The 12,468-nt window shown below is 32.7% G+C and overlaps 1 non-coding gene across 1 annotated transcript; it reads right to left on the bottom strand.

Moving 5' to 3' along the window:
- Positions 1-3,687: 3,687 nt before the first annotated feature.
- On the bottom strand, positions 3,688-3,794 carry LOC121477206. The gene has a single exon (XR_005984136.1). It is a non-coding gene; the product is annotated as a U6 spliceosomal RNA (small nuclear RNA).
- Between the last annotated feature and the right edge of the window lie 8,674 nt (positions 3,795-12,468).

The raw sequence follows: 12,468 nt of genomic DNA, 5'->3' as shown, positions 1-12,468 counted from the left end.
TAAAATATTGAATTTACCCTTAAATAAACTTCTTGCACATCTTTATTTCTAGACCCTGTATACATTTGATACTCTGCTGGTACCACTTTTAAAAAATATGTTTTGCATTCTGTATTGGTAGTGAGTGAATAAAGTTGTAAATGATAAAGTCCTTTATGAAAAGAAATCTTTGATTTTGATGTAACTAAACATATCAAGTTTTGCCTTGTCATTTGTTCTGTAAAAGTTTTATACAAGAAGTCTCTTTTCTGCCTCTAGGATACAAAGAAGCTTTCCTTAATTTTCCTCTATTAACTTTACAATTTAACCTTCAAAATTAAATGTTTAATCCATCTAGTTTCCATCCTTGAATGTCGTGTTTGATTAAGTTTCTTGTTCTCTATAAGAAGAACTAGGCTTCTGTTGCAATCCACTTGACCTCTTCATCTTTCCCCAGTGATTTATGATAATGCTTTATTGTATTTTAAATGGCCAAATACAAATGGTCTAGTTTCTAGCTCTCTGTTCTTTCAATTGGCTTTTCTGTGGGTTCTTATAAATGCCAAAATGTAAAACATCTAACTAATACTATAGCATACTATAGTATGTCTTTTATCTTCCTTTAAAAAAATTGCTTGGGCTCTTTGTGCATTCTTATATTTCTTTACACAATTTAGAACATTTTGAGGTTTCTGAAAAAGAAGAAAAATCCTAGAAGTGAGAATGTATAGAATTTGCATGAATTTAAAAGTAGAGGACAGAAGATGTCTAACAGAAGAAATAGGTTATTATCTAGAACATATAAATAACTTCATCAAATTAACAATAAAGATACCAAAACTGTAATAGGAAATAAATGAAGAATATATATTTAGGCAGTTCACAGAATAGGAAACCAAAAGAGTCAATAAGCATATGAAGACATGTGCTGTGCTTAAAATCACTGACATTAAACAACATTGGTTAAATACACTGGGATATCATTTTAAGCCTCAGTTACTTCCACATAAGAATATAATCCCAACTGTTGCTGGGTATGTTGTGTGAAACTATAAAGTCCCCTGGTCATAGAAATATCTTTGGAACTCTCCCAGAAATCCAAATGCAATGTTCTATGCTCAGCCCAAAGTAAGTGCTCAGTATATTGTGTTTACTGTCTTAGACAATCACACTCAAGAAAAATTCCATCATCAAGAATATGTCAGCTTGAACAATAACACAACCATACTCTTGCCTTGCTCAATAAGGGTAATAAAACATACAAATATCTTGGATTTCCTGAAGCTTATATTAGGATGAGTTGCTGATGCATATATCATACAGATAAAAGGTCATATACATTAATTTTTTATAGACATAAATAATTTGTGGCAATTTCACAATGCATAAGTAGTAACAGTGAGATCCTTTGTAATATTTTCTATAACTATTAAGGGAAACAACACCAAGAAAAATATAGATTTAGTCTCTTGACTATGGTATTTTTTTTTCTTTTCTTTTCTCTGATTTTTCCCTTTGATAATTATTTATGGTCTTTACACATTTAAAGATCATTCAGATTTTGTCTAATCAAAACTAATTTTAAACTCTATAGGACATTTTTCTGTGTATGCAGCATTAAAACTCTAAATTTATTTAAGGTACCAAAAAAATTTCTTTCTTCCCCATGATGGACATTTGTGTCATTATGCAGTGTTCAAGAGGCAGCAAAGAAATGAATATGGAATCAAAGTACACATCAGAGTGATCTAGACGACAGACAAAAATGGACATGGCAAGAGGACGACAACTCAAATAGAGTTTAAAGGATCTTGTAAAAATCAAAGCAGTAATGAATTTCACTAGACACAACCAGCCCCTGTTATCAGTAGATGAGTGGAAATTTCTGTTTTTCTTTCAGGGATAAGAGTAGAAAATGAAAATGACAAAAGACAAGTGAAAGTTGGGTAGTTTAGGGAAAAAGTACTACCCTGAAGACAGTTTCTTATGAATTGCATTCTATTTCAGTGAAGTTTTTTTGTGTGTTCAGTGAAGTATTTAATCTCCCTAAATTCCATTTGTTGTAACTACCAAACCCACAAAATTATATTTAAAATAATTATTTCCCCTACTCTACAGAATGATTTCAATGATACTGTCTCAGTTATTTCATAAGGTAACCAAAGTAGTTAGGTCAGGCACAAGTTATTATCAGCAAACCTACACTATATTTTAAAAAGTCAAGTTAGAGAGATCTTCCAAAGAACAGAAAAGTGTGAGCTCTAACCTATTTTCTTACTCCAAACTCTGTATTGCTGTCATGACTACATTCTGCTATTATTTTATATAATTGTAATAGTTTTAGGTAATTCAGCAGATGCAAAATGAACCTTACTTAGGTTTGCATTTTTAGGTAAGAGAACAGTAAGTGATTATCACCCTATATCTGGCATCTTCTGCCCGTCATGCTGATGATGTTCTGTGAAGCAGTTCAGAAGACAATCCTGTGTGTTTAATAAACATACTTTTGGCTTTAGGACAGTTCTACAATCATCTTATTATTTGTGAGACAAAAATTAAAAGATGTTAACATTCCAAACTTCATTTTTATAGATACAGTAGTAAAAAAAATATTTTGGGTCTTGAGCCAAATAAGTAAGAGAACTGAAGTTGGGGGGTGGGGGGCAGTGGGCAGAGGCAGTTGCAGCAAAATGGCCAGAGATTCGGAAATAAATTTCAAATGTACCAGCAGATTAAATTGCAAAACAGTTTGAATATAAACAAGAAATATATTTTGAGGAATAAGCCTGTGAGATTTGAAAAAAAAAAAGTGAGGGGGGCGGGAAACACCATAAGCAAAAAAAAAAAAAAAAAAGAAACGCTAAGTGCTAGAAGAGGGAAACCAATACAAGGAAGAAAAAGATGCTACATAAAAAACTGCAAGGAAAGTAAAGGACCCTTGTTGGATCGTCCAGTGAGCATGCATGGCAAACTGTCGAAGTTCAGTATCTCATTATGGCTAGGATCAAATCCACCAAAACCTTTTTCTCCCTCTTATCTTTCCTCCATGACTGTACCCTAAAATCTAGACTATGATGTTCCTTTTTTGATTAAATCACCACTCCCCATGTCCTATCATGGCTTTCCTTTTTTTTTTTTTTTAACTTTTAAAGATTTTATTTATTTATTCATGAGAGACAGAGAGAGAGAGAGGCAGAGACACAGGCAGAGGAAGAAGCAGGCCCCACCACCACCGCCCCTGCGGGGAGCCCAATGTAGGACTCGATCCCAGTACTCTGGTATCACGCCCTGAGCCAAAGGTGGACGCTTAACCGCTGAGCCACCCGTGCGTCCCTCGGTACCATGGCTTTCATTACAGTTCAATCATTTACTTTTCAGAGTATCCATATGTAAATCATTGCTATATTTGTTGTTCAGCTTTAAAATGGGAAAGAGTGATTACAATGTTACACTTTTGTCCTAATTAGTTTTCAATTTTCTTTTATAAGAGTAAGGACAGTGGGGAACAGTCACTTAATACAATTGAATCTCTACAAATACACTATATTTTGCTCTAGTAAGCTTATTTGCATGTATGTATATTTGCTATTTTAACAATTTTAAGTGCAAATTCCATACCGTTAATTATATTCACAGTGTTGTGCAACTATCACCACTATTTCCAAAAATTGTTTATTACCATAAGAAAGCTCAACTTAATAAAAAATAAATGATATGAAATACTTCATAAATTCATATGTTATTCTTGCACAGGGGCCATGCTAAGCTTCTCTCTATTGTTCCAATTTTTGTAAATGTGCTGCCAAAGCAAGCACTTGAGTTGTTTTTCTCAAAGTATTTCCATGTTAGAGCTTCAGGAAACCCACCAAATAGAATAATGGCATTCTATTGGAAATTAATGGTAAGAATTTAGATAGTTGTTGAGCCACCTGTCCCTTGCCCCCTACTTCACTCTGAATTCTGAATTGCCCAAGTTTTTTACTCATTTTTATATTTCTAGGATTGGATAGCACAAGCCTGAGATCTGAAAGTGATGCAGAGTACCAACTTCGCAGAATTATACTACCTCAGTCAACTGGGGTTTGATCCTTTGATTGATGTCATTATGTGAAATTATGTAAAGCAAGTTACATTCCATGAGAGAGGTATTACATAGGTCTATGTCTGCAGTCAAGAATACTACCAAATTTCCATGAACCTCACTATTTAAATTCCATTATACTTAACTTCTTAAAAATTCATATGTTTAAATTTTGCTTATCCAAGTGTTACAACAACATATATACTGGGATCATGGTGACAGCAGTGCTACTTGAATTATATGAACATTATAGTATCTAAGAACCCATTCTTTGAATATCTTTTCCTAGCTTATATGATATTTAAGCATTTTTGTTTCCTTGATACATTTCTTAAGTGTTTATCTGGTGATAAGCTCCAAGATTATAAAAATGAAAATTCTATTTTGAAAAAGTAGTGAAAATATTTTTCTTCATTCTAACACTTTCCAGTCAGTTACATCTTTTAAAGTACCTGTTATAATAGAATATCCTTAGTAATAGATTCAAAACTACTCTTTATAGTTCTAATCACGTGTCACTTTATATCACGAAAGGTTATTGATTTTCACATTATACTTAATATGTCTTCCTGAATGAAATTCATTTATTTGTCTAAAAGTATAATATGCATAGTAAAACAATACAATAAACAATATTCAGCTGCTTCTTTGATAAACGTGTTCCAAACAATTAAGTCTTGAATTGCAGCACTCAAAAATGCTTCCTAGTCATGTATTACTATACTTTATCTTTTGTTCTCCTTCTTTATAATTACCTTACAGTTGATGCTTTTCAAACTCCCACATTCATCCAGTCCCAGATCATGTGAATTCATTAATTTTTATTTCTTATCAGGGGCACTGTTTTTCAGTCTTATCCTCTACCCATACTTGACCCCCCAGAAAAATACTTATTCTTAAAACCAGTCATATTTATCCAATCATTATCAAATGACCAGCAACTTTGGGACTTTCTATACAGTTCAGATGGTCTTTCTAGCATCGTGGCTAATGTTAAATTCATTTTAAATTAAATACATCTTCCTTTGCATTTGTCCTATATCCTTAACTAATTTTAAATCCAGTAACCTATTGACCTCCTCCTGTCTCTTCATCCACTTCTGCAATATTGTCTGTCAGCAAGACATTGCCAGGATCTTAACCTGCTCCATCTGCAAAATTTAAAATGTGGAATTTTACTCTCTGACCAAACCCTTATACCCAGGGTCATTTTTCTACTTCATAATATATTGGAAATTAAATGGGCTTTGAAGTTTAAATATAAGTTTTACACTTACTAAGTGAGTTTTGGAATAATACTTACTAATCTCGGAGCCTCATTTTTCTCTAACTTAAAATAAAAAGAAAATTGCTATGTATCCCAGAGCTTATTTCAAATATATGTTTAAATATATCTTTGACTATAGTATATCCATTTTGATTATTGCAGAAAATAGTTATATATTTTTCTGTACTTTGAAAAAAGAGTCAATAAGGTGAAAACATTACTTTTTGTTTTACAGTCTAGATATAACTATATAGTAATATATATATATATATCCTTAATTAGCATCTCAGAGAAAGAAGGAAATTCTCTACTTAGGGCTATCTCATTAACTTGAGTTTTTTTTTTTTTTTCTTTTTGCCTGGAAGGGATTAGTTTCAAGATGATCATCTTTTTCTCTCACATTTTTATTTCCTCACCAGTTTGTGGGATAAGAAGAATAGGGTTAATAACCAATTAGAACCATGGAGAATGTGACTGGAAGAAGTCCAATCCTGTGGCCTGAGAGAACACACGAGATAGATAATTATCACTGGTGTTTATTACCCTACAGATATAATCATGTTTTGAAGTATCAAAATGTTATATGATTTTTACAAAGGTAGATAAATTAGCAACACAAAACATAGCTGGCAATTATTCCTGGGCTGATTCTGTAATTGTAGGAATTTTTGTTTGAAAGAGGAAGTTAATATGATCATACATTCAGTAAGTAAAGGGTTTGTCACAAAAATGAGATACCTTTTTTTTAATGAGATAACTTTATGTGCTATTTTGCCATCATTGTCAAAAAAGAACACAGAAAGTAGTTCAATGGCTTTATATTTGGGGAAGAATTCAAGCAGCCTCATTAAAAGATGTCCACAAGCAATCTTTGTGTCATCAATATATGAAATTGAATGGGGAATTTAGTAACAAATTTTTTATTGTTTGTATCTTTAGAGCTCCCGCCCCCCACATTTTAATAGAGTAATTAGTGCCAATACCAGTCCATAGTTTAACATACTTTTTCTTTTGCCAAATATTAGCTATTATTTTTATTCCATGTTAAAAATGAGCTCATTCTGTAAGGCTGTTGGATTTTGCAATACAGCCTTAAACAAAGCAACAGATGATTTCTGGTTCTTTAGCTGGAAATTTGTCTCTAAATATGTCTTCCACTTCTACAACACACAATTTTCCAATATGTTCTTCAGCTACAAAAGCTGAATATAGCAAGACAACAGATTTTCATTTTATATTGTCACATTTGATTACTTCTGTTTTAAGTCTTTTCTGAAACTCTGACATACATATCAATAATTGCTGTTCCTATTTAAAAGTAAACAGACTTCAAAGGCCTTTCTTTCTTTCTTTCTTCTTTCTTACTTTCTTCTTTCTCTTTCTTTCTTTCTTTCTTTCTTTCTTCTCTTTCTTTCTTCTTTCTTTCTTTCTTTCTTTCTTTCTTTCTTTTTTTTCTTCTTTCTTCTTTCTTTCTTTCTTTCTTTCTTTCTTTCTTTCTTTCTTTCTTTCTTTCTTAGCTGATGTTTGTTTGCCACCAATGTGGCACATTGTTTATTAGCAACGAACAGAATATACTTGGGTTGGCTGGAACAAGGGCTTGCTAAAAGAACCTAATTAAAAGTTTATCCAATATTTGCATAGATATCCAAAATGATTAGAATCTTTGCCTTGCTGTAGTAGTCCTGAAAAATCCAGACCAAATCAGAACCAATCAAATTGATACATTGGGGAAACATAGGGGTGAGTGCTACAAGTATGTATAAGTATGTGCTGCAAGTTTTTGGCTTTATAAATAATCCATAATAAACCTTAATTAGAATTCTATTTAAGGGCAGCCTGGGTGGCTCAGCGGTTTAGCGCTGCCTTCAGTCCAGGGCCTGATCCTGGAGACCAGGGATTGACTCCCACGTCGGGCTCCCTGCATGGGACCTGCTTCTCCCTCTGCCTGTGTCTCTGCACCTCTCTCTTTTTCTCTCTCGCTGTGTCTCTCATGAATAAATTTTAAAAAAGAATTCTTTTTAAAAGAATTATTATTATATTGCATGTAATTTTAAATTATTGAAAATTTATTATATGTTGAATATCACATGAGGCTCATACTAAACATTATTATCCTAATTTATTTGAAATTAAGCATAAAATTGTTATAGTAGCTTAATACATGAATTTAATTAACAACTGGGTAATGAGTCCATTATATCATTAGTAGATGAAGGTTTACTTTACTGAAATTCTAAGGAAAATGATGAATAGAGGTCAACCAACAATTGATGAAATGAAACTTTATCAATGCCATGTAAAATCTAGTCTATCTGCTACTCTCCAGAATGAATGAGTTGATCAATGGGTGAGTGAAACAGTAAGCAAGACAGATAAACAATTTAGTACAAATGTCTTTCTTCACAGAATGCAAGAATCTGCACCTAGGTCAGTCACAGCAACCCACACTGGAAAGCTATATTTATACTACTCAAATAAAATCAAGGAAAAAAATCATCTTGATACAGAACTTTCTGCATAACTGATAAAATATCATCACTTTAAAAAACATTTTGTTCTTTTATTTTTTAATGTAGACAGAAATATAGCTGGAGAATTTTTACTACTTTGAAGCCAGCAGAGATGGTTATTATGTTGGCTTCTAATTTTCCTCTAGATTAAGAAATATGCTGTCATTCATTGTATCACATTGTTTGCATTCCAGTTCATTATGATAAGTGTGTGTTAGTAGAGGCATCAAAATCATCAACCTGTAAACACTAAGACTGGAAAAAGTAGTCATCTTTACTGCTTTAAGAAATTCTGGAATTTTAATAATCTCTCTTCTATATGTTACTGTAGAAAAAAATTGATAAGGTATTATACACACACAAACACATACACATGCACAATGTTTGCTTAATTTATAGCCATTTCATCTTAAATAAAGACTGCTTAGGTTTTCAGTCCTCAGTGTCAATGTTAGGCTGTGAAACCCAGAATATTAGCTTTGCTCAGTGTCCATGGAGACAAATCCCAGATTCCATAAGAGCAACAGGATTTATATGGCACTATTCCTACAGTGTATCACTTTGGACTTAATAATATTCTGTAATGTAACAGAAAAAAGCTAAAGTACCAGACTACTCAAATCCATGTTTAAAAGAATAGAATTCAATTTATTCTGAAAGTATAACAGTAACTCATTTCCAAATGACATAAAGAAAGCAGCGGGCATCAGATAAGTTTATTGCTATTTGTGTGAACTGTCAGGAAAAAAGAGAATTATCCAGTTGAGCATACTGAGAGACTTATTATCACATACAAATCATGCAGTTCAATACAGAAAAGAGCTCAGGATCATATGTCAGGAAAAAAAATTGAAGGAAATCAAGATGCTTGCCTTCCATTCAGACTATTTGAGTTTTGAGGGACTTTTGATTATTCTCATTCTTACACTCACATGAACGCACACGTGTATACACACTGTCACTTGCCAATCAAGTCAGATTCATTATCTTAAAGCCAAATTGTCATATTTTAATATCCCTAATAACAATCTTTAGAGGATTTCCTTTGTTTATTAGGTAAACAACAGCAACAAAAACAAAAACATTGGTATGTCATTAAAGGCCTTTGAAGTTTAGATTCACTCTTATTTTATCTTTCAAAATTATTGATCATTCAATGTGTATGGATCAATGAATTTCTTGGAAATCTCTGTAAAGACAAGCCTAGAATTCAAATACAGTTAACATTGATTAAGTACCAACCATGTGCTGGGCTAGACATTTTAACATATGATACCTCACTTATACTCTTACAAAATCAACCGTTGAAATCTCAGAAGAGAGGAAAGGAAAATAGTCCTTGAATTTTCCAGTTAAGATATTTTTGACATTTTATATCCCATTGCCTTTTGTTTTCTATCACAATTAAATTGTAGATTATTTCGTTACTCTTAAGAAATTTAACCAAATTTATTTTTAGAAAATTGGAAGCAAATGTACTTTATTTTTTAAAGCTTTTTAAAAAGATTTTATGTATGTATTCATGAGAGAGACACACAGAGAGGCCGAGAAATAGGCAGAGGGAGAAGCGGGTTCCATGCAGGCAGCCTGATGCAGGAATTGATCTTACGACTCAGGGATCATGCCCTGAGCCAAAGGCAGGCGCTCAACTGCTGAGCCTTCCAGGAGTCCTGCAAATGTACTTTAAATAAGTATAATAAAGGCAAATATTTTATGCAAGATAGTTGCTATTATGTAGAAATTAAGAAATTTGCATTATATTTGATATTTTGTGATTGATGAACTTGTGGATTGTTCTTTATTGTCTATAATATACTTGACTCAGTTTCATCACTTTCTGATTAGCAGAAAAATGTATACCTAAGGCAAAATGTGTATGTTTTCTTTATTTTCTTGGGTAAAATAAAATTTCAGCCTCAATTAGGAACTATTTGAAATACTAATTTATATGTAAATATAGACACTATTATTGATCTTTTTAAATTTTTAAAATTTTTATTTAAAGTCTAATTAGTTACCATACAGTGTTGTAATAGTTTCAGGTGTACAATTTAGTAACAGGACTGGGTTTTTAAAAGGAATTTGTGTTGGATGTGGACTTTAAATTTTGTTCTAAGTCAAATTTCTTTTCTTTAATCTTGTTAAGGGAGTCCCTGAGGCTAATTATACTCCACTGAGACCCCTTTTCTTTTCTTTTTGTAATTGCAAAAGAAGTAGTATTTTAATAGCCATTTTAGATGACTGTGGCTATTCTTCTTTGCTACTACACCAAACGTTAACAAGTGATAGTTTCTTTCTTCTTTTTTTTTTTTTTGATTTCATGAGTAGAATTTAGTGATTCATCACTGACATATAACACCCCGTGCTCATGACAAGTACCTTCCTTAATACCCATCACTCATTTAGCCCATCCCTGCCCGCCTCCTTTCCATTAACCCAGTTTGTTCTGTATAGTTAAGAGTCTCTTATGTTTTGTTTCCTCTTTTGCCCCCTTCCCCTGTGCTCATCTGTGTCATTTCTTAAATTCCACAGCTGAGTGATATCATATGCTATTTATCTTTCTCTGAATGACTTATTTCGCTTAATATAATACACTCTAACTCCATCCACATCATTGCAAATAGAAAGATTTCATTCTTTTTGATGGCTCAGTGATATTCCATGTGTATGTATGTGTGTGTGTGTGTGTGTGTGTGTGTGTGTGTATGTATGTTTATATGTCCCTCGATTGATGGACATTTGGGCTCTTTCCAAATTTGGTAATTATTGATGATGCTGCTATAAACATCAGGGTGCTTGTGCCCCTTTGAATAAGTAGTTTTGTATCCTTTGGGTATCTATTAATGATCTTAAGCAATTACATAAAGAAGAAATAAGAAAATGCACCAATGGCAAACAAGCATGTGAAAAGATGCTCCGCAGTTTATGTCATTAGGGAAATGCAAATTATAACAATAAGATCTACTACACAACTGTTAAAATAGCCAAAATCCAGTACATGGAGAATATCAAATGCTGGTGAAGGCATAGAGCAACAGGAACAGTCATACATTGCTGATGGGAATGCAAAATAGTACAGCCACTTTGGAAGACAGTCTGATAGTTTCTTACAAAACTACACGTAGTCTCTCACCATAAAATCCGGTAGTTGTGCTCCTTGTTATTTGCCCAGAAGAGTGGAAAACTTACATCCACACAAAAATCTGCACACAGATGTTCATAATAGCTTTATTCATAATTGCCAAAACTTGGAGACAACCAAGGTGGTCTTCAATAATGGATAAATTGGTACATTTAGACAATGGAATATTATTTAGAACTCGGAACGAATTATCAAGGCATGAAAAGCATAGAGGAAACTTAAATGCTTATTACTAAGTGGAAGAATGCATTCTGAGTTTATATACTGTTACAATTCCAACCATATAACATTCTGGAAGAGGCAAAACTATGGAGAAGATAAAAAAAAAAAAATCAGTGGTCGCAGTGGTGAGGAGATGACGGCAGAGCACAGAAGATTTTTAATGCGGTGAAAATATTTTGTATGATTATAATGATGATTTCTCCAAATTCATAGAATGTAAAATACCAAGAAGGATCCCTAATATAAGCTATAGATTTTGGGTGATTATGATATGTTAATATACTTTAATTCTTGGTAAAAACAAAATGTACCATTTTTGTGAGAAATGTTGAAAATGGGGTTGGCTATAAGTATGTGGGGAAACCTAAAACTGCTCTAAAACATAAAGTCTGAAATTTTAAAAAGAAAAATGCTTTTTGTATAAAGACAAAAATTTCTTCTTGACTTACCAGCTAGTTTAATTCACAACTAAAAAGCTCATTTTTTTCCTGTAAGATCAAAGCACTATGAATTTACTGCATAAAATGCAACATTTTTGAGCATAGAATTGCCACTCACCTCATTCAGAAAGTGTTCTGAAGTGGGTGCCCTAGAGGTCAAATTGTTCTGGAAAAGTAAATAAAGTAAAAAGAAAAAGAAAGATGGAGATAGTATCATGTATCTTTCTGTTTTTATTTCTCAGACGAGGCATAGCTGAGTTGTTAGTTACTTAGCATTCATTAGTTTAACAGACAAATTACAGAAAATGGGAACCTATGGAGAATGTGAGAATAAAAGAGCTTTTATTTTCAAAGGCCAAGAATGAGACACAGTTTGCATTTATTAAACATTAGTCTCATTAACCAGTTAGAATGGCAAATATCAAAAGGACAAGAAATAGCAAGTGTTGGCAAAGATATGGAGAAAAAGGAACCCTCGTTCCTTGTTGGTGGGAATGTAAATTGATGCAGCCATTGTGGGAAACAGTACAGGGGTCCCTTAAAATTTAAAAATAGAAATATAGTAAGATCCAGTAATTCCACTATTGGACACTTACCCAGAGAAAACAAAAACACTAATTGGAAAAGACGTGTACATTTCTGTGTTTACTGAGCATTACTTCTAATAGCCGAGATATGGAAGCAACCCAAGTGTCCATCCCTAGATATATGGATAAAGAAGAAAATACACATATGATGGAATATTATTCAGCCATAAAAAAGAATGAGATCTTGCCATTGCAACAACATAGATGTACATAGAGGGTATTACACTAAATTAAATAAGT

This window comes from Vulpes lagopus, chromosome 16, assembly GCF_018345385.1.
Source record: "Vulpes lagopus strain Blue_001 chromosome 16, ASM1834538v1, whole genome shotgun sequence".
NCBI classification, from domain to species: domain Eukaryota; kingdom Metazoa; phylum Chordata; class Mammalia; order Carnivora; family Canidae; genus Vulpes; species Vulpes lagopus.
Note: the sequence above shows the minus strand (reverse complement) of the source record. Positions and strands in the feature narration are given on the sequence as shown.